Below are 27,218 nucleotides of genomic sequence, written 5' to 3' on the forward strand. Positions count from 1 at the left end.
TGACCTCTCGATTATGTCCCATACATCGATGTCGGACGACGTGGGTGGCCAAATCATTCGCTCGAATCGTCCAGAGTGTTTTTCAAACCTATAGTGAACAACTGTGGCCCGGTGTCACGTTTGGGGACATGAAGTACATGAATGGGAGCAAATGGTTTCATAGTAGCTGAACATAACAAACTCCAGTCAGTGATCTGTTCAGTTCAGTCTGTCGCGTGTAAACACATCTCTCACTATTACAGGGCCACCACCAGCTTGCACAGTGTCTTGTTGACAGCTTGGATCCATCGCTTCGCCGCACTAGAACCATACCACCACCTCTTGCGAACCATTATCGGAGCTTATCTGACTAGGCCATGATTTCGTCTGAGCTCCAAGCGATATGGTCATAAGCCCAGGAGAGGCCCTGCAGGTAATGTCGTTCTGTTAGCAAAGGCAGTCGCGTCGGTAGTCTGCGGCTAAGGCCCATTAACGGCAGTTTTCACCGTTCTGTCCTAACTGATACGTTCGTCGTACGTCCCACATTGATTTATGCGATTATTTGAGGCAGTGATGCTTGTTTGTTAGCACTGGCAACTCTGCGCAAACGCCGCTGCTCTCTGTCGTTAAGTGGGGGCTGCGGCCACTGCATACTTGAGTGAGAAGTATTGGCCATATAATGTGGTGTTCTTGGCACATTATTGCCAACGTGGACCTTGGAATATTGAATTCCCTAACGATTTCCGAAGTGGAATGTCCCATGCATCTAGCTCCAACTACAGTTCAACGTTCAAAGCCAGTTAATTCCCGTCGTGTGGCCATAATGACGTCGGAATGATTTTCAAGTAAATCGCCTGTGTACAAATGACAGCGCCGCCAATGAACTGCCCTGTTATACCTTTTTGTTCGCGACACTACCGCCATCTGTACTTGTGCATATCGATGTACCATGACTTTTGGCATTTCAGAGTGAGACGTAAAACAGATCCTATGCATGTGGAAACTTTGGCTCGCTGTGAGAGAGGAGGGCCTTCACTGAATTTTGGCTTCCAACAAATTTCAGTTTGAAGTATACCGAAAATGTATGTGGCTGGCGATTGACAATAGTTTGAATTCAAGCTTAACTGCAGCATAACACTGTATTTCATTAAGAAAACTATTGTAGTTAGTCGAAAAGTGACATAGGGAATGACAACTAAAAGGCGGAACATACGGTGCCAAAACGTAGTAAACTGCAAATCTGACAATCAAGGTCACATTGAAAATAAAAGATTAAGGGATTAAAACTTGGAAACACGTACGTTTACTATTCTCTCGTTGATACAAATATAAATCTCAGAGCCAGCTCTTGATCCCTCATTGTCCGCTAAACTTAATCTCCTGCCAGCAAGCATCTCCTATTTGCCCGCGCTGCATAAACACTGCCCGAATTAAAACAACTTATAAGGTTTATCACTGACACGTCGAATTCGCACTTCCACGAACGAAACACCTTCTGTGATTTTGATACATGGTAAAAGAATTCGATCTGGTTTAATCTGGAGTGTGACTCACGAATTCTATTTTGTAATATTTCCTAGCACTGGTTGCGATCTCGCCAGCGGATTGTGCAACTGTTTGTCTGCATTCCTGAGTTGTCAGAGAAGCAGCCACACAACAATGGGGAGTCATGTGCTTCGTAAAAGTGTCTCGAGTTCTCAGTCTACTTTCTGTCCTTCATGCCTGAAATGTCAGTTGACGCCCCAGTAAGGAAACAACGAAACGGGCATGGGAAAGGTGTAGGCCATTTATTACAAGTAATTTGTTACTTCACAAGAGTCCAACAATCATTTGTTGCACAGGTACCAAAAACACTAATAAAATACACATGATTCAGGCATTTACTCCTAACTTTGTTCAGTTTAATTAATTAATGTTTAATTAGTTAATTTCAACAAATGAAATGCACCAATTTTGGAAGGACTAACAAGGAAGTAGTACCATCAAATATAACTCAAACACGAGCTTGGTGCTGGGCAAACAATGTCAGCAATGATGCTAAGAATTAAAATCCCAACATTTGGTTGGGAAAAGGGGGCGCTTGACATTCAGGGATCTAACTTACAAGAAATGTAGTAACCTAATGTTACACAAGTCTGGTATCAGACGAGCTAAGACCGGTTAAGTACTGTTATTTTATGCAACGATCACGAGAACAATTCTCAACCCAAATATTGAATATTTGATCAATGAGAGAAGCCACTTGGGCATAAAGAACACACTGACGTGGAAAAATAACAAAATACCATTTTGAAAAACGAGTATTACGCGAATATTAAAACTATTACGTTAAAGCAAAACATCAAGCAGGGGTAACATGGAGGGAGCAGGTACGACCTGCCAGGTCTGAGTAAGATGGTTTAGAACAAACGAGATAGAAACTCAACTTACGAGGGATGCCGTAGCAACCCTGGAGTCCGCATCGTCACAGAGGCTACGCTGAGGCGGGAAGCAGCGCGCCGCCCGTGCGCACGTATACAGCCAACGCGGATAGCCTAAGCCGTACGAACCGCTGATGAGCAGATAACACCTCGGGTAGCGCATTCAAACGCTCGGGACAGCTCGGAAAACCGAGAACAAACAGGCAGGCATAATTCATGAATAATAATCGTAGAACATATTAAAATGCTAAGGCCAAGCCAAGAAAATCAATGTGAGCTTGGCCACAAGCCCTAACAAAACATTACGTATTACATCAAGAATATTACAATAAGAATTACTAAGAGAATTAACCGATTAATCTAACAGTAAAATATAACCAGAAGTTAATGTAATAACCAAAAAATCACAGGGTACTCAAACAAATCAACTTAAAAAGCTACAGGCAAATCTTGGAGGCAAAATCTCAAACAACTACAATAGTAAATACATTTAGAACAACAAATATTAATTTTTTGACAGGGGCAAAATCTGACCAGAGGATGGATTGTTAGTACCAAAATGAGCCAAGATTCATTGGGCCGCTAGCGTTTGCTTACCACGGTCGCAGACAATTTTATAGACGTTACATCGATCAGGCAAGCAAGAACTTCCAATACAAATAAGATTCAATTTAGACCTCAGTGGTCACTAATACACCTGGTGGCCTTGAACATACGACACAATTAATTTCAGGCTCGAATGATATGATAAGCAGACACTAAACAAGTTGTAGTTAAAAGAAATATTAAAACACATCAAATATGGCACTCAGATAATTCCAAACAGAGGCAAAGGAAAGTACACTGAAGCGCCAAAGAACCTGGAATATGCATGTGTATTCAAGTGCAGAGATATGTAACAGGCAGAATACGGCGCTGCGGTCGGCAACACCTTTAAAAGACAAGAAGTGTCTGCTTCAGTTGTTACATCGATTAGTGCTACTACAATGGCAGCTTATCAAGATATAAGTTATGAAACATCCCCTTAGAAAAATTAATGAATTAATGTGCTGGTAAACCTCTTACGTTATCTGATTTTCAAACAGCTAAGCAGAACTGAACGTACTGAGACATTTCTCTCTTTACTTATTCTGATCATCACTAAACAGGCCGGCCGAAGTGGCCGTGCGGTTCTAGGCGCTGCAGTCTGGAACCGCAAGACCACTACGGTCGCAGGTACGAATCCTGCCTCGGGCATGGATGTGTGTGATGTCCTTAGGTTAGTTAGGTTTAACTAGTTCTAAGTTATAGGGGACTAATGACATCAGAAGTTTAATCCCATAGTACTCAGACCCATTTGAACCATTTTTTTCACTAAACTGACACACAATATTTTTTTTAGCGCAACGCAATCTGACTTCCAATAATCCCTACAAAAGGATGGCCGTGACTAACAATAACTTACACCTTTCATGAATCACTTACCTTACAAAAATCTTCGTTACTCGAACTACTGCAATATAACGAACGCCAATAGTGCCAGCTTAATAAAGGATTCTAACTATTGAAGGCACTAACTACTGATAGGCTTAGTTAGCAAATGAAAAATTTTGATAGAGAACAAACAATGCATTTACCTTAATAATGTTCAAAAGTCATTTTCAGTTCATGATATCCAATATTACAAATTTACTCTTTCTGATGGACACAGGTCTAGAACGTCCGCTCTCATAATTCTGATATCTCTCTCCCCGCATCCACCGCTGCTGGCGGCGCACCTCCAACTGCGCAACACTATGCGCTGTTCACATCCAACCGCATAAAACTAGAACAGCAAATATTTCAACAATGCAAACCAGCCACAGACTGCACACAGTACAGCCAGTGATTTTCATACAGAGCGCTACGTAGCGTTACCAACACAAAAACCTAAACTGCGTACTTACTGTTGGGCTGAACGTGGTGTTAAAGTCAGCGCATGAGGGATGGTACACGGCATATCTGTGGAGATTTTCCCGTACGACCATATCACGAGTGTACCGTGAATATCAGGAATCTGGGAACGTCACATCTCTGACATTGTTGCCACCGGGAAAAGATCGTGCAAGAATGGGATCACCGACGGTTGAAGATTATCGTTCAGCTTGAGAGAAGTGCAATCCTACAGCAAATTACTGCAGATTTTAATGCTTGGCCATCAACAAGTGTCAACGTGCGAACCATTCAACGAAACATCATCGATATGGGCTTCTCGAGCTCAAGGCCCACTGCTGTGCTCTTGATGACTTTACGACACGCTTCACCTGAGCCCGTCAACACCGACATTGGACTCTTGATGACTGGAATCATGTCGGCTGGTCGGACGAGTGTCGTTTCAGATTGTATCGAGCGGATGAACGTGTACGGGTGCGGAGACGACCTAATGAATCCGTCAACCCTGCATTTCACTAGGGGACTGTTCGAGGTATAATGGCGTGGGGCGTGTCCAATTGGAGTTATATGGGACCCCCGACTCGTGGAGACAAGTGACACGTACGTAAACATCCTCTCTGATCACCTGTATCCATTCATGTCCATGGTACAAAGCAGGACATTGTGACATCCGACACATGCAGAATTGCTACAGAATGATTCCAAGAACACTCTTTTTGAGTTTAAACACTACCACTGGCCACCAGAGTCCCAGACATGACCATTATTGAGCATATTTGGGATGCCTTGAACGTGCTGTTCAGAGGAGACTTCACCCGCTCGTACTCTTATGGATTAATGGACAGCCCTACAGGATTGATTTTGTGAGTTCCCTCCAGCACTTGTTGAGACGTTAGTTGAGTCCATGCCGCGTCGTGTTGCATCACTTGTGCGTATTCGCGGGGGGCCTATACGATATTAGGCAGGTGTACCAGTTTCTTTGGCTCTTAAGCGTAAATTTATTACTTGAAACGTAGTGATGGATTACTAGAGGCAATCTAGGTTAGAGGAAGCAACTTCAACACGGGAGCCCAGATGTCAATTAAGCACCGAGTACCATACCCCCAAAGAGCATAACAGCCGGCTCCACAAAATGACCAGCACTCCAACGACCACACCAGCAACTACGCCTCTTTGATGCAGGGTGAACCGGCTGCGTCGACAGTAGCCCCAAGTACTGCCAACCAACAAAACTCTGCCGACGACGGGCCCCTTAGACAAACGTACGTTACTGGTAGCTCTGATCTCTCTCTCCCTGACTGCGATCGACTGCCTGCCCATGTCATCAGCAAGCCGCTCCAAGGATCTGCAACCAAAGACTCAACTAATAGGCGGCTGAAGCCCCACCCAGTGACTAGACAGAGGTAGATCGCGCTTGTAGGCAAAGATACAGAAATACAGAACGAGCCGACATGCTTCCAAGGTCGCCTCTTCGCGGCTTCTGGCAATTTCTAGTCCACTGATTACAGCTTAAACTTTCCCTCTTTTCCTCAGCACAACATTTTGTAGGTGACGAGTAGTGACCATAACATTGGGAGTAAAATGGTTTACTATTTCACTTACTGCCATAAAGATTGATATTGCAAATCATAGTTACCAGAGAAAAGACGTTTTACTTTATACATCTACATCACTGCTCTGCAATTCACCCTTAACTGCCTGGCAGAGTGTTCTTAGATCAATGTTCAAGTTACTTTCCTACCGTTCCACTAACTAACAGTCCGCGGAAAAACTGAACACTTACATCTGTTTGTAAGAGCATTTATTTCTCTTACTTTATGACGATGGTCATTTCTCCCTATGAAGGTTGGTGACGAAAAAATACTCAGACGACAAATTTGGCCATTGAAATTTCGTGAAAAGATTTCTCAGAAACGAGAAACGCCTTTGTCTTAGTGACTGCCACTAACTCGATTATCATATCTGTGACCTCTCTCCCCTATGTCGCAATAATACAAAACGACCTATCTTCCTTGTGGTTTTTCCGATGCTCTCCGTCAGTCCTATCTGGTAAGGATTCCATACTGCACAGTAATACTTTTTGGCAGAGCGCGAACAAGCGTAGCGTAGGCAGCCCTTTCAATAGACCTGTGGCATGTTCTAAGTGTTCTACCAGAAAACTGGAGTCCTTGGTTTCGGTCCCTCACAACATTATCTATGTGATAGTCTAGGTATTAAGCTGAATTGACAGCCGAAATTTAATAGATTCCTTATCGAGCTCATGTGGATCACCGCATGTTTCGCACTTACAGCTATCGTGTCTAACTCGTATTGCAACTGGTTTTGACCTTCTGATGACAGAATCATCTGCAAACAATCTAAAAGGGTTCCTCAGCATGGAAGTGGACAGTGAATTGCCACGGAACACTCTTCTGACAGATGAAGCCAATCTTCATCTCCAGGGACATGCCAGTACCCAGAATTACAGAATATCTACACGGAAAATCAACTCGCACATCGACAGGTACCACCTAATACTGCAAAGGTGATTGTCTGGCTTGAGGTGGCGACATCGTCTATCGTACGGCTGTGTTTATTCGAGGAGACGAGTCCTGCGACCTCTATCGTTACTGGTAAACGCTTGGAGGTTATTTTGCTCGCCAACCTTTCAACTGCGTGGATTTGTGGATGGGATGGTTATTAAACGAGTTGGCGCTCGTCGGAGCGTTGCACAACCAGTGCGGCGGCTGCTGCAGAAGCATTTCGAAAATGATATAATTATCAGACGCCATTTGTCTTCTACAGCTGCGTCTCCTTGCTCACCGGATCTTAATACGTGTGATTTCTGGTCGTGAGGTTATCTGAACGACGTTGTGTTCAGTGCTCCAATGAGGAACGTAGCTGAATTGAAGGCACTCACTATGAAACGTATTCGGAACTTTACCCACGAAACACTCCTATCTGTTGTGGAACATGCTGTTTCTCGATTTCATCTTGTATAAGAAAACGGTGGACAGCCTACTGAACATATCTTGCACAGGTCTCACGACAATAAGCAAATAAAATCATTTTTCTTCCTATATGATTTTTGGCTCCAGAATAAATTAAAACCCATAGCATTTTATGCAGTTCTTGGCCCCAGAACACTTAAAAACTTATGCCATTTTGTTTTTTGCGGTTTTTAGTCGCAGAACAAGCAAAAACCGATTTTAGCTATCCGATGTGTACGACCTTGCCTTGTTGGGTGTGCCGGTCGGAGTGACCTGAGATTCTAGGCGTTACAGTCTGGAACCGCGCGTCCGCTATGGTTGCAGGTTTGAATCCTCCCTCGGTCACGGATGTGTGTGGTGTCCTTAGGTTAGTTAGGTTTAATTGGTTCTAAGTTCTAGGGGACTGATGACCTCAGACGTTAAGTCCCATAGTGCTCAGAGCCATTTGAACCTTGTTCGGTGTACTCACGTAGCTAACAGTACCACAACTGTCGACTGCTGAATTTGTGTGGTCGTGAGCACTTAACAGTATGGATGCTGCAACTCAGGCCATAGCCATCGTTCTGCGACTCATATGTCACTTGTAACCCATCACATTTGCGTTAAAATGTTTCCAGCGCCCTCTAGTGCTAAAATTTTCTTTAGATTATTATGTTTATAATGTTTACTCCCTGCATGAACGGTAACAATAATCTGTTCAAATCTGACGTCATTCTGAACAGAGGTTCTCTTCCTAAAGGGTTATGAAATTGCAGTTTTTATTATGCATTCTCTGTGAATCATGTAAGACATAGTAATACCCTTTTTACTACGTGGATCTGTTCCAGATATAGAATCGAGACTTTTTTCAGTTGATTGTACGCTAAGGTACACGTGCTTTTGCTATGTAATAGCGAGTCGTAATGCTTGCATCGGTCGAAGACCATTAAAAATCTAAACACCGCCAGAACAGGCCATGAAGGACCAACGGCACCGACCGGCCGCCGTGTCGTTCTCAGCGCACAGGCGTCACTTCTATCAATACCACCACCTGGAAAGTAGGTTAGAAATCAGATTAATAATGTTGCTCACGCAGCGTTTGTTCGCTTTATCGGGCAACAACAAAGTTATTGACTGTGGATGGTATCATCAGAATGGAAATATTGAAGTCACTGTAAAAAATTCATTAATTTAGCACTTATCCTGAATGGATTTCATCGAATTCGTTATAGCTCATCTTGTTATTTCTAGGGTGATTCCACTTTGACTGCTAGAAGGTCCAGATCTGTATTTTAGCAATATTTGAAGACCTAACAAACGCATTTCTCAGAAAATTCTTAATGATCAAACAATCCCAGATCAGAACAATGGTACGGTAGAAATAATTTTTGACTTGGTGCGCATGATCCACGTTTTTATTAAACTTCTTGTAAATTCACATGTACTTCTTCTTAATTGTCACATCATCAAGAAAACAGTTTTGTATCAATCTTCATATATTTAATTTCCACCTTAACCGAACACAAGACATGACTGTTCTTTTACAAAGCGAAAAAACAACTTAACTTCTTCCAAAGTGAAACAAAGACTGCTCTCTGTGCGCATTTGCGCAAAAACGGTTATAAATAAGTCAGAGATTATGACAGTCTCACAAAAATGAATACACACAAGAACAATATATCGATACATCGGAGTACCTATACATTAATAAAACCAAATGTGAATATTTTCACAAAAATATGTCTGTTACTTCGCAGAAAAGTAGTATGATATTACTGGTATCGAGAACTGGCGTTTGAGTGCAGTAATGGTCACGATGATAGAGAACCATTATGTACTGAAAGCGTATATGGGAGGCAGGAAGTCAGCACACCACAGTCCCGGCTGTTCGCCAGTTTACGAGACCGGAATCGCTACTTCTCAATCAAGTAGCTCCTCAGATTGCCTCACAAGGGCTGAGCGCACCCCGATTGCCAACGGCGCTCGGCAGACCGGATGGTCACCCATACAAGGGCTAGCCAACCCGACAGCGCTTAACTTCGGTGATCTGACAACTGCGGCTAGGCCGTTGGCATCGAAAGGTATTTTTTAAATCAAATTATACACATTTTAACGGCATCATAAATAGCTTGAAGGTACGAGTACAGTGATACAATTCTGGTTAATATTGAGGTCGAACTCGCTCCAAATGAATGCTAAAAATGTTTTAGAATTGAAAGACACGTTGGCGGGAATAGTCTTTTGCGTTGTAAACACGCTCATGCCAGGTTATGCATTTCGAGGATTTACTTGTCTACACTGCGGAACTGTGTCATCTGTCGGCTGGTATTTTCTGCTTCAACTGATTTTCCAAGAAAATTTTAAGTGCCTGTTCGATAGAGCAGTACTAAATTAGTCAAATGTCATATTCGTTTTATAGATAGGGCTTACGCATTAACAAGGACGGTAAAACACGAAGAATAATCACTACTCTTGTAGTGACTGAGCAGCGCATCTGTGTGGCGGTAGCAAACAGCGTGGGGCAGATACTTACGTAAGACAGGGCAAGTTGTACGTGCCTTGCCGTTCCTGTTAGAACATATCGTCAAACAGAATATCACACAAGTCAATTTGGGGACCGTTATGTCCAAAGGGCGTGTATAATTCCCCTTCAAAAATATTTTCTTTCTAATAGAAAACGAAATGACGCTCTCCCTCGACAGTAGGCATCGCGTGAAAGACGTGATGCGCGATATTTCCCACGGTTGACTCCAGATGCACACTGTGTGAGCAGAGATAAGAGAAAACACGCCTGACGTCGATTGGGAGGGACACACGGTATATAACCCTGCGCTGAATTTATAACTAAGCAGCTTATGCTTGCAGTTACGTCACGTCAGAGTGCCCGTGTGAGCTGGACCGCTATGCCCTCTGTTGCAGGCAGGAGCTGGCGAGGTCCGCCGGCGCGCAGTGGAACAACCATCGCAACATCTCGGAGCTGCTGGACAACCTGCTCAGCGGGTACGACAACAGCGTCCGGCCAGACTTCGGCGGTGAGTGCCTCACCTGGTGATTTCTTACCACCTAGTCACGCTATGGTACCTTATTCTCTAGGCTATCAATCTTTCACCTGCTAGTATATTATCATTCAACGTCATCACTTTAACTTCGTGAATTCTTATCAGCTAGCCATGTCATTTACTTACTTATTTCTTATTATCTATACTTAACATTTTCATCTACAAATTTCTTATAATCTACCGTTATTAAGTTGAGCTGACGACTTTTTTGTGAAACGTCTTTCCACTTTCGGGTGTTCATTTATTCTCGTCTAACATTTTCGCCTTCGTATACTAATGGTCCATAATATATCGCAACTACCATTGCGTCTAAAAATCTTCTTATCTGTCTTTCACATCTTCACATAACAGTTTCTTTACATCTAGCATTATTAACATCACCAGATGATTTATTAACAAAAGGTTTTACTATCTTCACCTGTTAATTTATTTCACCTATTTTTGTCTCATTCATATGCCTTAGAATGTAGCGTTACTACCTTAAAGTCCTAAATTCTTGCTGTGTTGCCTTGTCACTGTCATCCACTAAATTCTTACTGTCTAGATTTGTGTCTTTTATCTGGTAATCTTCATCACTTTCACCTACTAATTTCATATTAGCCAGTCCTATCGCATTCAGCTGCTAATTTGTTGTCATCTATTTTTGTCTTCTACAGGTAATATTTTACAACTTCCAAAAGAATGCAGAAATGTATCAGGGAAAAGGAGATGTGGTGGCGTTACTTTCAGTCTCGCAGTGAGAGTATTTCTGTACAGGTTTGTGAAAGGTGCGGCATTCATTTCGAAATTTGCAAGTCATGCAACTCATTTGGCTGGTTAATTTGGAGAGAGGCGTCAAGCAGCGAAGTCATCAGTCACATCGGATTCGGGAAGGATGGAAAAGGAAGTCGGCCGTACCCTTTCACGGGAACTATCCCGGCATGTTACTTAGTATAGCTCGACAGTCCCGACATGGAAGCAACGGAGGTTGACAATGGATAATTTTTGCACAAATAGCGCAATATAGTGCAGCTCATAGAAGTCTCTATGATTTTTATCTAACAGGGAACATAGGAATCACAGAGCCAACCGGTTGCAAACTGTTTGGTACATTGACTTTGCTTTCGACACTTCTAAGGATGCCACGGTCAGAAAGAAATTTTGAGAAACGCTAAAATTACTTTTCGAGAAGGCAATGGTCAGAGTTTAGACAAAGCATAACCATTGCTTTTTTTCCAATGTCAGTTTTAAGTTTTCTCAAAATTTCATTCTGATGAAGGTTTCCTTAGATGTATCGAAGCTTAGGCCAATGTACTCAACAGTCATTTTCAACCGGTTGGCTACATTTGAAAATTACATGGCGTTGCGGCTCTAGGCGCTTCAGTCTGGAGCCGTGCGACCGATGTTAAGTCCCATTGTGCTCAGAGCCATTTGAACCATTTTTGGAAACTGTATACGGTTGCTGAGAAACAGCCATGTTTAGATCTGTTTAACAGGATCCATCCTCGGGATTTTTTCACGACAAGCTCTGTTACGTCACGTCAATGGGTAGCGTGCCAGGCGTCATTGTCCGGAAACGGGAACGGTCAGGCCCGCATAATTCTTGCTACCATACATTGCGTCCAAGAGGAAAAAAGTCGCACAAAGGACCTGGCGGAGAGGTTCGGAACGGAACACTTAAAGTGTCTGGTCGTTTGTCTCCTAACAATCCGCCCTTAACTTCGGCTGTTTTTCCATAAAACATACAAGCGTCTTTCCTAAGAGTCGTCAGGCGCAGGTTCTCTATCGTTTCGGCAGATATTTCAAATTTATTTTTTGCATCGTGTAGCTGTAGTCAGCCCAGACAAATAGCGCTCATCACCTCTCTATTGGGACGCCCGCTGTCTACGGAAAGCGTCCGTTTGTTTCCCGTTGTAGACAAAATGATTTTAATGCGGAATTTTATGTGCTGATTCGATACGGCGGCCCCATATTACTCTTGTTCTACAGACGTGTATTAACAGGGACTTGAAGAGCACGAAGAACAGTCAGCTCTCCAGCAGGGACTCATCTCGCGTGGTTGGTGGTAGCAGTCGGCGTGGACCTGGGCAGAGCGCTCGCTGCTGGGCTACTTGTTTTTCTTCGTGTCTTACTGCGCCTGTCAGCACACATCGACGAAAGAATATCGGACTAGAATAATCTGTGACCGTCCTATCGAATGCGCACAAGAAATTCCGCTTTCTGTTTGGGCTGACTCCACCTACACACTGCAAAAACGAAATTACAAACATCTGCTGAATCAGCAGAGAAAATACGCCTAATGACTCTTGGAAGAGACACCCTGTACATAAATAGCAAAGTAAATTGATTAAATGAGAAGGAGGCAAGGTCGTGGTTCTAATTAATGAGGGAGTCAACAAAATGTATAGATATAAGTAATATTTACTCAGAAAACAGTCCATAGATTACCCAATTTTCTTTTGTTCAGCTTCAGCTCCTTTTAAAAGTGACAAGTTAACAACAGTATGAAAATGGGTATGTACTGGGGTGTGTGCCCCACACTTCTCCAACTCAAAAACTCTAACAAAATAGAAGAAAAAACTTCTGAAAATCCAAGAAATTTCCACTAAAAGGACGTTTAGAAAGGTAATCGTAAATTGTAATGACCGATAATTATCGAAGGGAAAACAAAAAAATTTCCCCGTTTCTCTCTCATCTGTTCCACACTTGTTTCTGCTCCTCTTTTTCACAAACTCATCAAAATAGTGCAATTCAAGCAAAATTCGATATAAAATCAAAGAAAAATCAGCATGAGCACAAGATCTTTACCAAAAATGATGAAATAACCATGTCAATGAAGGAAGAATATTCAATTTTTCTAACAATTTTAGATTCCAACTTAGAACAACATCAGCATCATCAATGGCTGCTTTTGTTTTTCTATTACACTGGAGTCGAAAAGTAAAGCAACAGACGGAAATTTTCCAATTTTGCGTTTACTTTGCCACAAAACACTACAAACAGGTGCTAGTAAAATAGAAGCAATGTAAATAAAAGAGAATGTCAACAACAGCAACACGCAAAACAGTAGACGAAAATGTTCTTCGTTTATTTCAACTTAGGTCTCCATACACTTTCCGACAACGTTTTAATCTGCTCGCTATGGGGTGTGATCACCTATGGCTGCAAACAGGTCTGACAACGTAACTTGCCGTGAATGTGATGTACCAATATTATTTGTCATGTTAAGGCAATAGTGCATCCCAGATATGGGATTCAAATCGGGAGAGCGTGCAGGCCACGCCATGCGTGCATTATCTTTCGATTCCAGAAGAAAAAAAAAAACATCAACCACCCTTGCTCTGAGGTCAAGCATTATCGTTCATAAATACGAAGTCTGGGTCCACAGCTTCTCGCAACAACCGCGCATGAGGTCGAACATCTCCTCACGGTACCTGATAACCGTTAAATCTTGTTGAGTCACCCGCACAATTTCATGAAAAGAAGTGGTCAGCATAATCCCTGCCCACACCATCAGCGATCCTCCACGATATCGGTTTCTTTCCTGAACGTTCGGGTCTCAAAATGGTGTTGCACGTTGCCTTCAGATGCGAATTCGTTGAGAATCACTCTCCAGACAAAATCGCGACTCATCTATGAAAAGAACATTGGCCCACTCTTCTAGACGTTACCTCTATGAAGACGCGTCAGAGGCGCACCCATACTCCGACAATAAAGGCCACTCTGCCGAGGCCTTCTGTACACCGTTTGCATCGATACAGCACGTCCAGGGGATGCTGCGAGGTCAGATGCCAGGCAGTACCGTCGTGCCTTTACAGCCAAATTCTATTTCTGATATCACACGTCGTCGGCTCTGCCCTAGTCTCCGTGATATAACTTCGGTCTCTATAAACTGTCGCCACAGCCGAGAAACAACAGAACGGTTCACGTTAAGCCATCGGGCCACACGAGTTTGCGACTGTCCTGCTTTCAGTCTTCCTATGGCCCTCCACCGCAGAGGGTCTGGTAAGTGTATTCTCTATGCGGTACTGCACCGTCTATGACTGTACACACAGCGTTTGCGGATGTGTGGCTACCCGACAAACATTACTCCGTTTCATACCTGCTCTGATGCCATCGTCGGCGTGGTTTTCCATCGACTGAAACGTCGTATTCTGTGCGGAACACCATCGTGCGGACGGTGACAGACTGTATGATTATATCTTGAGTTAAACATAGGACGGGGAAACAGCTGTTTGTTGCTTTAATTTTGGACACCGGTGAGTTTTTTCAGTATCAGTGGGAGTCATCTCACCAACTTCTTTTTCAACAGGTTTAAAGATTACTTCACACAATCTGTCCATGACCTCGAGCCACAACGTGGGTTTAGAGATTATGTTGAGCCATCTGCCCAGTACGCTGAATCGGTTATTTGGATAATTATGATACATTTCTATGTATTCATCTACCAGCATTCCTTCCGAGGTCATTTATTATGAGAAAGGTGTGGTGTTACCACCAGACACCACACTTGCTAGGTGGTAGCCTTTAAATCGGCCGACGGTTCAATCCCGTCTCCGGCCATCCTGATTTAGGTTTTCCGTGATTTCCCTAAATCGCTTCAGGCAAATGCCGGGATGGTTCCTTTGAAAGGGCACGGCCAATTTCCTTCCCCATCCTTCCCTAACCCGAGCTTACTCTCCGTCTCTAATGACCTCATTGTCGACGGGACGTTAAACACTAATTTCCTACTCCTTAAATCGGCCGCGGTTCGTTACTATACGCCAGACCCGCGTGTCGCCACTATCAGTGATTGCAGACCGAGCGCCGCCACACGGCAGGTCTAGAGCGACTTCCTAGCACTCACCCAGTTGTACAGCCGACTTTGCTAGCGATGGTTCACTGAATAAATACGCTCTCATTTGCCGAGACGATAGTTAGCATAGCCTTCTGCTACGTTATTTGCTACGACCTAGCAAGGCGCCATGATCAGTTTCTATTAATATTGTAAATCATGTACCGTCAAGAGCGACGTTCGTCATTAATGGATTAAAGTTAACTATTCCAATAGCTACGTCCGTTTCTCTCAATTCTAATTCCCTTGTCACGTTCCAGACCTCACGCCAGCCTGCGTGAGCTAAAACGCTTGCATTTCGACATCCTTTAGCAACACGGTGTTGGCTCTCCTGACAACCACAGCAAAAGGTTTATAAATAATATTTTTTTCCTTTCTCGCCGAACTGTTATGTAAGTCATCAAAACCCAATCATTTCACATAGGCTTGATACCTCTCTTCGTCAAGACTTTCTCAAATATGTAAACATCGGGAAACGTCGTCGTCTGTAGTTCATGTTCTTAAAAATTACGTTTCACTTCTTCACCATCCAATCCTTTCAACGTGTACGCAATTGAGTGAGAAGGATCACCACGATCAACTACAAAAATTTCTCTCGACCTGTTGCCTGTGTAAACCATTTCGAAGATTACCTTACGCCTGCTTATTCTAACCTTATATTTAACTTTGTAATTAGGCTTGACATCTTCAACATAAACCTTCTGCAACAAGAGCTTCTCACTTTTTTTCATTACGTCCGTTAACTTCATCTTTATTGTTGAACGCTTTTACTCAACGATCGCCTTTTCAGGCAGTTCAGTCCACTTTCAGTTACCCTGAAGAGCAAATTTGTTGCACATTTTTCCCATCAGTGTTCTGTTAAATCTTTCAGCAACTGATACTTTCATCTTGGTAAATGTTGAATATTGGCTGTGCTGTGTTTCTTCCTCAATTCACGATATTCTTTGTTGAAAAACTCCTGTCTGTAGATTTCTTCGTGTTCTCTCCTACAGGATTTTCTGGAAGGCATCAACCACATTTTTGCCTGTTTTCTCTTTAACTAGCCACGACCCATGCAGATTTTGAGAACTCGTCGACAACAGTCAATAAATATTTGTTTCCTCTGTTAATCTTCAAGAAGACCTTGCTCTTGCCGATGTGCACCTCTAATAGGTCTACTTGCCATGGATCGTCTATACGAGGAGAATCAGCTCTTCTTCTTTTGAAGATATTCTTTCATTGGTTTGTGTATTTCGTTGATGATTTCTTCTCGAACTTGTCCTACGCCTCAGTGTACGCATTTACAAATAATTTTTAACAAACTTGCTCTTTTTTGTCTTACATACTGTGCGAAGTCCTCTAAGGCTTTGTCATTATATCTTGTTGTTCGTTGAGGGTGATGTGCGTCAGTAACGTTTTTGCACTTCACACACCGAATGTCACTGTCCTGAAGGCGTGGATTGACCATTTATGGCGATAAAATTTCATCACACATACAGGCAGAAGTAGAGCTGTGAGGACCGGGTGTGAGTCGTGCTTCAGTAGCTCAGATGGTAGAGCACTTGCCCGCGAAAGGCAAAGGTCACGAGTTCGAGTCTCGGTCGGGCACACAGTTTTAATCTGCCAGGAAGTTTCAAGAAACCGTTTGTTTGTCAACTTATCTGCTTTTTCGATTGCCTTCAACATATTTTCACCTAATTTTTCGATTACTTGTTTGACTTATTCAGTGGCAACGGTGACTCGTGGACCTTCTTCCTTATACTTTCCACATTCTGTTCGTGGTTGTTTCTTCCATTTACAGATGACTGGACGGATGGATTCAACAGTATTTTTTTCTTTCAGTTTGGTTTGGCTTTTTTAACAACGTTCTCGTCATTCTTCGACAGCAATTTTTAATGGAAAAAAGGAAATCGGTTTGTTTATCTTATAAATTCGACATGTTCGAGATACAGTCTGAAGACTGCTTCAGCAGTTGGACGTTCACGTCCACACTTCAAAAAATGTTTTAATCGTTCTGTACTTCCTTCGTGCACTTTCGCTGTAATGTCTGCCGTAAAAAGAAACCCCCATCCTTACTCCAACATTTTCTGCAGATCTCCTTAAAGTTGTTTAAATTCATGTCCCCAGAAACAAACCCATGGAAGATATGTTCTAGGTTACCCGTCACGAGTTGCTTCGGTAGCATCGAGTACGTTTGACTTAAGTAAAAACAACGAGTTGCTTCGGTAGCATCGAGTACGTTTGACTTAAGTAAAAACAATCTATTCTCCTGTATCTTCCACTAGTGAAATGTTCTCCAATGACGTCCTGATTTTCAAGAATTAAGTCATCGAATACCATAACTGAGTTGTCTTCGCACTTGAACCAACTTGTTATTCAACTTATTTATTATGGAAACTGCAATAAACCACTAACAGTAACACATTCTTCAAAACAGTAAGGACGCCTTCTGCGGATCAAGTAAATAACTACAATCAGAGTGCCCTTCAACTCTGTACCCCTACAACTGTTTCACGTCGAAGTCGGCTGTTAGTAGCGGGTAGATGGCATACCACGACGGAAGCGACGTAGCACAACAGTTGCGGAAGAGAGGACGGTGGAGGTGGACACCGTTGGACTGTCCGATCTTCTCCGCACTCGGCGAGTCGAGAACTGCCCGCTGAAGGGCTGAGCGCCGGCTTATCTACCTGCAGGCGGAAGGATATTTCCGGGACTATTTGCACACACGTGATCGCCAAGAAATACTTCGCTGATCGTCGTGCCCCTTCCTCCTGCTGGTTGACGCCCAGTGAAGGACGTAGACCGTACCTACATGTTTGTTGTCAACTGTGGTATTTGCTTGTAAGCACCCCTGTGTCGGCCAGACTTTGCAGCGGATGTGGCAACCTGCGTCGCTGATCTGTCTGCGGAGTTGCCGCTGTAGTGGGCGTCTGTGGTGACAGCAGCAGCACTCACCAGTGGTGTGATCTCATCATTATTTTCAACAAATGGGGCTGTTTTTTCATCTTCAGTTTGCTCATGTTCGACCTTCTCACTCATTTATGAATTCTTGGTACTTTGGCTGATCTAAAGTCTTCCAATAAACATACAACTGACTGACTTTTTCCAGTTCTACCATCACAGACCCAATATGTTATTGACAATTAATGTTTTTTTTTGTCACATCTACTCAGTCCTAAAACTACAAATCAAATAGAGTTAGGTAAGAGCTTGACATGCTTGTTTTTCGATTTCTTTGTCTCGGGAATTCTCATCTTTGTTACCTAGTCTTTATTTAACTAACGATTTTGCTCGTAATAAATGTGTCGATTGCTTCAGCTGAGAAGTCTTCAGCACTCAAAAAAAAAAAAAAAAAAAAAAATTGAATACATCTGCGAACAATGGTTATTATCATGTTGCATTTGTAGGTTTCTGCTCAACATTTTTAACTCGAAACATCAAGTAAAAGAAATAATACACTGTACTGTGGTGGAGAAGAGATGGAGGGATCGAGTCAATGAGTTCTCGCTGCAGGTTGGAATACAGAATGATTGGCGCCAGGAGGCACAAAACAGAACCTACTGGAGGACGAACCTTGTAGCAGTGCGCGGGCCTCTGGGACTGATCATGTAAAGTCCACTGTGCTGGAGAAACAATATTGATTCCCGTTGGTCATGATGAAGAGCTGAGAAAAAATGATTCACACAAGGAAACCTCACATACACATCAAAGCAGATGAATTCTTCATCATTAACTTCAGTCTGGTCGATGGAATGTACATTAAGGTTGATGATCACACTCATCAAGGAACAATAAACAAGTCAAATGCAGAGTTCTCTAGATGATGATTTTTGAACCACATCATCCTCTGTTTTGTCAATCTGTGAGGAAACTCAAGACATGGAAGTCACAATAAATAACGAAAATGATGGGTTGATTGACTTCACCAGAACACGTGTGACAGCGTATTAGAGTTAATATAAATAAATTTTTTGCTTCATAAATTAACAAGATAGAAAGGTATCAGTTTTACTCATTCACACTAATCGTCATCTAAAAAGGAAACAATGCTGAGTCTAGGATGGAGCATCCGTTCATTTCTTCATCAGGCCTCTTCATTTTGACTTCATCTCTCGCTGCTGAGTTAAGCTTGGAAGGTGACATCTTTAATAATGAGAAGATAAGGATTAAGAAAACTGAAGTACTTTTTGCACCAGACATACTTGGTGGGTTCTTCAAAGATTATAAAGAATTGACGTGGGAAGGTGATCTAACTGTTTCTTTCACATGGAGTTCATGCGCTAACGATAACATTTTTCGATGGGCTCACATCAACAATGGTAATGTGAACCAGGTCTCACTTCCACAAGAAGGTAAAGTTGGTGTGAAAAGCATGAAAATCCATGTTCCCCAAATTATGTAAGAAGCATGGTATTCACTAGAACTAGAATTTCGACCTGCACGTTACTTACTACTACAGTTCATCTGAATTTGACGTGACTTACTTCATCTTCAATGTATTTCAGACAAATAAAAAAATAATCAGTTCATTGACTCTTCCTTTTCGATCACGTAGAAGTATAGAGCATCTACTTGCAGAAAGGAAGGAATGACTTTTTCGTCAAGAAATATCGAATCTCGGTCACCAACTGGTGGTTTTTCGTTATCGTGAACGTGTTACTTAACTGAAGCGTAATGTCAATCTAAGTCCATTCAATTTCACTGAAAATCGTTCCATCTACGTGATAAACAGGTCACCATCTACATGATAAACAGGTCAAAAGGAATGAAGGGTTTGGTAGCACAGAAAATGATAAAATTTCCGAAGGACATATTTGTCTACATTATCATGTATAGCAAAAAAAAATTTAAAAAAGATTAAAAAAACGTATGATACTCAGCACAGAATTTTAAGTAAAACATTTTAAGAATATTCTGGATGAAGTGACAGCTGGAGTAGTATTCGGACTACGTCCAGGTACCAACCTGCTTAAGCTGACACTTGTCTTCCCGTCACGTTGTATTTAAACACTTTTGTTCCGCAACCACTCTTCACAATTCGGTATGCCACACCCACTGAAATATCATATTTGTCCACTGACACCAGGCAAGTGACTTTCAAATAAAGTGTCTGCCCTGTAAAGGAATATACATAAGGGATGCACAGATACAGGTCGTAGACACGTGGTTCACAACATGTGAAAGTTTGGGTCTGACCAAGAGTTGTCCTCGGATAGTCAAGTGGTGAGCTGACCGCTCGCCATATGCGTGAAATCCGGGTTCGAGTCCGGGCCTGGCACACTATCATTGTCGTCATTCCATTACACAGCTGATGGTAGCCCATATTCGCAACTGCGACTACAGTTACTGCATAATCTTACATATGGTTGCATGTTTGACTCCAGCGAACATGTTTAGAAAAAACAGTTTCTTTAATTTCTTGCCAGTTAGTGCATTTCTTCGTTGGCTTTTCTTCTTCATCATTCCTCATGGGTGATATGAGTTTTGTTACTGGTGATATTCTTTTTTTCATATTTTTAACGCATTCTTTGCATATGTTTCGATGTTTGTTCTTTGTGCACATGCCTCAATGGCGGTCAGCAAGTGTCTTCTCCTCATGGCAGTATATACATCTTTTTGTGATCACCTCCATTTACATAGCATAAATCTTGGTGAGGTTAAAGTCGTGTGAATTTACAAACCAATTTTTTTCTTTATATGCCAAGATGAAAATTTCTCTTTCTTTCTTTCTATTAGTCTACCTTGATTACGTTCACCTTCCGTCGACTTTTGTGTATCAACTGAGGTATCCCACAGTGAACTATTTAGTTGATTTCGAAGATGATGAAATATGTCAATTTTATGTATACTACAAGCAAGTCCTTCACTTGCCGTCAAGTAAGTAATGACCATACGGTAAAGTGTGTCTCTTATTTTCCACGACACATTTCCTGTTGTCGTGAGGACTGGAGGCTTTCATATTCTCTTCGATTGAATAGACTTCGTGTCTAACGCTTTCCATCAAGTTCATCGTTCCGTATTTTTCAGTTTTGTCGAATAGATAGTCTTTTTACTCTTGAAGATATATTTTATCCCTGACGACAATTTTTCACTCTTCATTTCTTTCTGTTCCTTACCGTCAACCTTCTGTGCCCTTTCTTGTTCATTCGTGGGATGTTACAGATAGTCACTGTTGGGTAGCGACTCGTGTCAAAGTTCTCAATCACTTCGTTCTGGTGAAATTCATACACCAACTCTTTATATGAGACTGGTATGCTCATACCAGTTGGATTTTGTTGTTGAACATTATTGACCTCTTGTTCATATGGACGCCAACGATATTTTCGCTGAAAATAATTCTTTCTTTTCATTTTTTTCATTCTTTTCTACACTCGAGACTATATTTATGTCCACTCTGTTTCTTATTTTCTCCTTGGTGTTGCTACTCATCAACCTGTAGAAATCTCTGCCGAATTAATTCGTTGCTTTGTTTCTCATCTCTGTGTTCAGCTGTATATACCTCTTCAAGCACATAAATTGGTTGAATTTCAAGATTTTGTTTGGTTTTGTCATCTTCATCCCAAGATACAGGTACTGTTTGACATTTTTGTAGTGTACAAAGTATTTAAGTTTGTCACATAGTGTAGTTAACAGCTCGCTTTCTTTAATGTTGGTTAGAAGTCTCCTTTCCGGAGCAAGTCGTAAACCGTTGTGTAAATCATCCCAATTCTTCGGATATTCAAGAATAACTTCGGAGATATATGCAACCGGGGAAGTCACCGACGTTCCACATAATTTTTCCAGATCCAACAGTCGAGCGAGTTCTCACCGTCTTTGGAAAATAGTGGGAATACATATTTTCCTTTCCATGTTCTTCGTTATTTTTAATGCTTACGCCTGGAATTTTACGTCAAACGACTAAACACTCATAGACACTTTGAGTTATCCCTCATCGTTGAGAATGTCATGAATTACTACGGGAAAAGAGATGTTGGGCACCTCCTCCTCAAGTTCTGTAGTGAAGTTTTTGTAGTTACTCATTCTGTCAGGATTTTTACAATTTTTACTATCTTCTGGATTTAATGCAGAACCAAGAACCCACCTCGCAATGAAAAGAAATTTTGATCATTACATTTATGATACGTTTTGGATGACGTTCTTGATGGTGCACTGGCACACTTTTATCTGGCCGTTCAGGAATACGAAATACGAATTTTTGACATGCAATTTACGCCACATGCATCAGGAAAAGCTGGGAGCATGATACCAAGTCACAAGCAACGTGTAACTTAGTGCCAAGCTTAGCTATATTACAAAGAACGTGGTGGTTCTGTGCAAATAATTTGATGAAGAAAATCGTGTACTTACTTTATGAGGAGCAGTAAACTACCTAGCTACCAATTTAAGAGTCTTGATGCGTCTGCGTCCGGAGAGCACAAGTAAACAGGTAACGTATAGGGAACAAAAAAAAAAAAAGATTATTGAACACAACTTCCCCAAAAATATCCTCCACAATGAAACAATAGAAGGGATCGTTCTTCTATAAGTGAAACAAAATAAATGATAGGCGCTCAGTAAATGAAAGAAAGTAAGTGATCGCTCGCTAATAACATCGTCACTTTGACTTCTAGAATCACAAAGTAGACCTAAGTAACGTGATACTTGAAAGAGTTATATACGCTTCAGTGAGCACAATCGTAAGGTCTCAAGAGCTTTACGTAAAAGAAGTGAATTAAGTTTCTGTACTCACATTCCCTTTAACGAGGAGACTCCTAAAATCTTTAGGTGAAAATGGAAAATAGGTTTCTCACATCAGATTTAAAACGAAACTCCAGATCCAAACTTCGGTCAAGAAGAATGAATATTTGACAACTTCTATGGTGTACTTTGCTGAAGAAGTATCGAGAGCCACCAATAACGAAATATCTAAGTCCGACAATGATAGAAACTTCCAGTCTGACACTGTCTTGTCAACTTGAAGACCAGCACTGCAACTACACCTAGCCTAATAGAGCACATTCATGACCTGAGAAGGCGGAGTGCTGTCTAGAAGCCGATGACCCAATTGTAAGCGCAGTGTAGTGGAGATCGCCATGTAACTGGCTCCCTAGAGTCCGTCTGCCAGCCTAAATAGTCGCCTCGTAGACGGATACACGTGGGCCCATTTTTGGCAAGCGATACAGCAGGTGCATAAAGAGGTGCGCTTGCCAGTGACCTCTACCATCACCAGATACACTGCCTGGTTGTCTGGCTGGATCACTATTGTCACTCTCTGCTAGTCTGGCCTTAGAGCTCTGGGGTATCAAAGTTCCATGTCGTCAGCACTGTAGGGGCTGAGATCACTGCAACCTGCATGGTGGATAAGCTGTGCTTTGTGCAGGCGGTGCCTCATGTCTAGGGCGGTACAGCAAGTGTAGTGTTAAAATAGTCCTGGAGGGAATAGGCGCAGCAAAAACACGATCTCGTATGGGGTTTGTGTTGATTTAGCACTGTGAGCCATGTAAACAAAAGACTGAGAGGATTGTTTTTGACCGAAACAAAGACTCATAACTATGGTGTACCTGTTGCTGCAGTTGGGATATTGTGATGCACAATGATGGCCCAAACCTGAATAGGAGCTAGAAGGGTGCATTAACCGAGGATTTTGCAAAAAGTATAAAGAGAAACTTCAATCAGACATGGCAAAATACATCTAATTACTGGAGTCAGAGTGGCACTTTTTTTAAAGATACAGTCAGGTTGAATACAGAAAGTCCTGAAAGATATTAAAACACAACGGGACCAAATACTTGTAACTGTTTCCAGAAAAGTAAAACTATTTTTTTCATTATAAGATTATGGAGCAATCAAACAAGGTAAGTGAGCTTCTTGTACATCTGCAAGATGTAGAAATTTCTGCAGTGATAGACGTTCAGCACGTGTCTGAATATCATGTAACCTGAGGGATGGAGACATTAAATATCTGAGATTATAGACTAGCATCATTTTTGTGTGAAATTAAGAGGAGGAGATGCAATACATGTGAAAGTTTGACATAAAATCAAAACTGTTGAAACAAACAGTTTTTGTACAGATCAGCATCTAGAAGCGTGTGCTTGTAAGCTGTTACTGGAGAATACTTCTGTAACTGCAATATTCTGCAGATCTTTTCTAGAAAACTTTCAGTTATTTACGAGACATCTAGATTCATTACTGAGCTACCTCTCAGACAGGAAGAAACACTCAGTAGATTTTTGGAGATTTCAGTGTACTTTCATCAGGCTGAAAGCTAATTGGTTTCAGGTATTTTGTCATAAGAAGTATCGGCCACACATCAAAATGTGTCGAATGCTCGGCATGATACTTCAGCTTTTCAACCAATTTACGACACTGTCCTTATCCACACAAAGCAAATCTGTACCAGTAAAATGAGGTTTCACAACTCGTAACGTAAGTGGCACATGTAGCGTTTATAAAGGTCCAATACACAAAAACCACCAAAACCAGTTTTCGAGAAACTCTACCGAAACGTTGTCCATTTATAGCGTGAGTAACCCTCGAATGAAGACAGTGGACCATCTAAAATTTAGCATGGCGATATGATTCCTTGCGCCATAATGCTCATCCCAACGGTAAACTAAGAAAATATCTTGACAATATCTCACATCTTCGAAAGCGTCCCCAAATACTCAGTTGTTAAGTAATTTAAGGTACTTCTTTTCGAAATCAGACGTTGACTGGTTGAAGGAGATGGTGCAGGTGACTGTAGTAACTTTCAATCCCTGACTGAGGCACTCCTGGAGGTTTCTGTAACGCATAATGTACTGCGACGTACTCGGAATTCACATACTCTCCTGCATGTACTGTCATGTTCTCATCATGCAATGTACCTGTGTGTGTGCCTGCACCTATTTCAGAGAACGTGATCCATCGTACCTGAATGCTCACCTCCTGAGAATCTGGAACCCACATTCCTGCCCTCCACCCCCTTCCGCCCTTGTTCCGTGGAGAATCTGTCACAACATTGTAACCTATTCGAATGGCGCTAGCTGCGCAGCATTTGTGCACCGCCGCCGTCAGTGTCAGCCAGTTTGCCGTGGCATACGGAGCTCCATCGCAGTCTTTAACACTGGTAGCATGGCGCGACAGCGTGGACGTGAACCGTATGTGCAGTTGACGGACTTTGAGCGAGGGCGTATAGTGGGCATGCGGGAGGCTAGGTGGACGTACCGCCGAATTGCTCAACACGTGGGGCGTGAAGTCTCCACAGTACATCGATGTTGTCGCCAGTGGTCGGCGGAAGGTGCACGTGCCCGTCGACCTGGGACCGGACCGCAGCGACGCACGGATGCACGCCAAGACCGTAGGATCCTACGCAGTGCCGTAGGGGACCGCACCGCCACTTCCTAGCAAATTAGGGACACTGTTGCTCCTGGGATATCGGCGAGGACCATTCGCAACCGTCTCCATGAAGCTGGGCTACGGTCCCGCACACCGTTAGGCCGTCTTCCGCTTACGCCCCAACATCGTGCAGCCCGCCTCCAGTGGTGTCGCGACAGGCGTGAATGGAGGGACGAATGGAGACGTGTCGTCTTCAGCGATGAGAGTCGCTTCTGCCTTGGTGCCAATGATGGTCGTATGCGTGTTTGGCGCCGTGCAGGTGAGCGCCACAATCAGGACTGCATACGACCGAGGCACAGAGGGCAAACACCCAGCATCATGGTGTGGGGAGCAATCTCCTACACTGGCCGTACACCTCTGGTGATCGCCGAGGGGACACTGAATAGTGCACGGTACATCCAAACCGTCATCGAACCAATCGTTCTACCATTCCTAGACCGGCTAGGGAATTTGCTGTTCCAACAGGACAATGCACGTCCGCATGTATCCGGTGCCACCCAACGTGCTCTAGAAGGTGTAAGTCAACTACCCTGGCCAGCACGATCTCCGGATCTGTCCGCCATTGAGCATGTTTGGGACTGGATGAAGCGTCGTCTCACGCAGTCTGCACGTCCAGCACGAACGCTGGTCCAACTGAGGCGGCAGGTGGAAATGGCATGGCATGCCGTTCCACAGGACTACATCCAGCATCTCTACGATCGTCTCCATGGGAGAATAGCAGCCTGCATTTGCTGCGAGAGGTGTATATACACTGTACTAGTGCCGACATTGTGCATGCTCTGTTGCCTGTGTCTATGTGCCTGTGGTTCTGTCAGTGTGATCATGTGATGTATCTGACCCCAGGAATGTGTCAATAAAGTTTCCCCATTCCTGGGACAATGAATTCACGGTGTTCTTATTTCAATTTCCAGGAGTGTATATCCCCTCTCGTAGTTCCCTCTTTCAAACATATGCAGAATAGTAGCCCCTCTTCGACAGACTCCCCAGAAGGTTCAGGTGCTGTTAGCAGGAACGTCGCCAAAACAAGGCTCTGATCTTGGAGAGCCAGCCCCTGCCACCTTTATATTTTAATATCCAAACCCAATGTAATTATCATCTTCCTTTCTGGCATAACACTAACTTGCGGTTTTGTTAAACCCTGTTTCCATTTGAAACTTCCACCTTTCAATCACTTCTCCACTTTAATGTGAACGGAAACGATTCTGATGCACCACCAACAACTTATTGCATTTGCCACAAAGACAGTAGAAGGGGGATATTTTTTAAAATCAAACGACTGGTCTGCATGTAACAGTTCCTTAGGGGTTTTTTCCACGATATTCACTGAGAAATATGAAACTCAGGATGTTTCACTCCTTTGACGGACCCACTCCCTTAACGGACGTATGGGCTCGAATAACCAAATATGGGTCACTTACTTTACACTGCAACATATTCAAAGCGAAACAAACTAGAACAGTATCCATTGGGTATGTGTACTGGTTAATAGACCTGAGTCCATAATGTCGTCAACTTTCTGATTAGGCCACGCAGGCCACAACGCCGTCCAAAGCTGGGGATAAGACATGGGGCAGTATGCGACAGCGCTACCTAATCACAGCGTCATATGATGATACATTGTTGCTGCACACTTCCAAGAGCTCAGCACTGGCTCTTCCAGCGCTGTTACCCTTCAGATGCAGAAAATAAGTACTGGCACGACACTCCACGGTATCATAACGCTGAGAAAATGTGCTCTGGCTGCGTCAGT

At 42.8% G+C, this 27,218-nt stretch overlaps 1 protein-coding gene across 1 annotated transcript in view; it reads left to right on the top strand.

Moving 5' to 3' along the window:
• Positions 1 to 27,218, top strand: part of LOC126355272 (gamma-aminobutyric acid receptor alpha-like) — a 250,968-nt gene that overhangs the window by 38,698 nt on the left and 185,052 nt on the right. The window contains exon 2 of the mRNA XM_050005560.1: positions 10,178 to 10,290. The gene's annotated coding sequence lies outside the window, so the exon portion shown is untranslated. The remainder of the gene's footprint in view (positions 1 to 10,177; positions 10,291 to 27,218) is intronic.

Source organism: Schistocerca gregaria, chromosome 3, assembly GCF_023897955.1.
Source record: "Schistocerca gregaria isolate iqSchGreg1 chromosome 3, iqSchGreg1.2, whole genome shotgun sequence".
Taxonomy (NCBI): domain Eukaryota; kingdom Metazoa; phylum Arthropoda; class Insecta; order Orthoptera; family Acrididae; genus Schistocerca; species Schistocerca gregaria.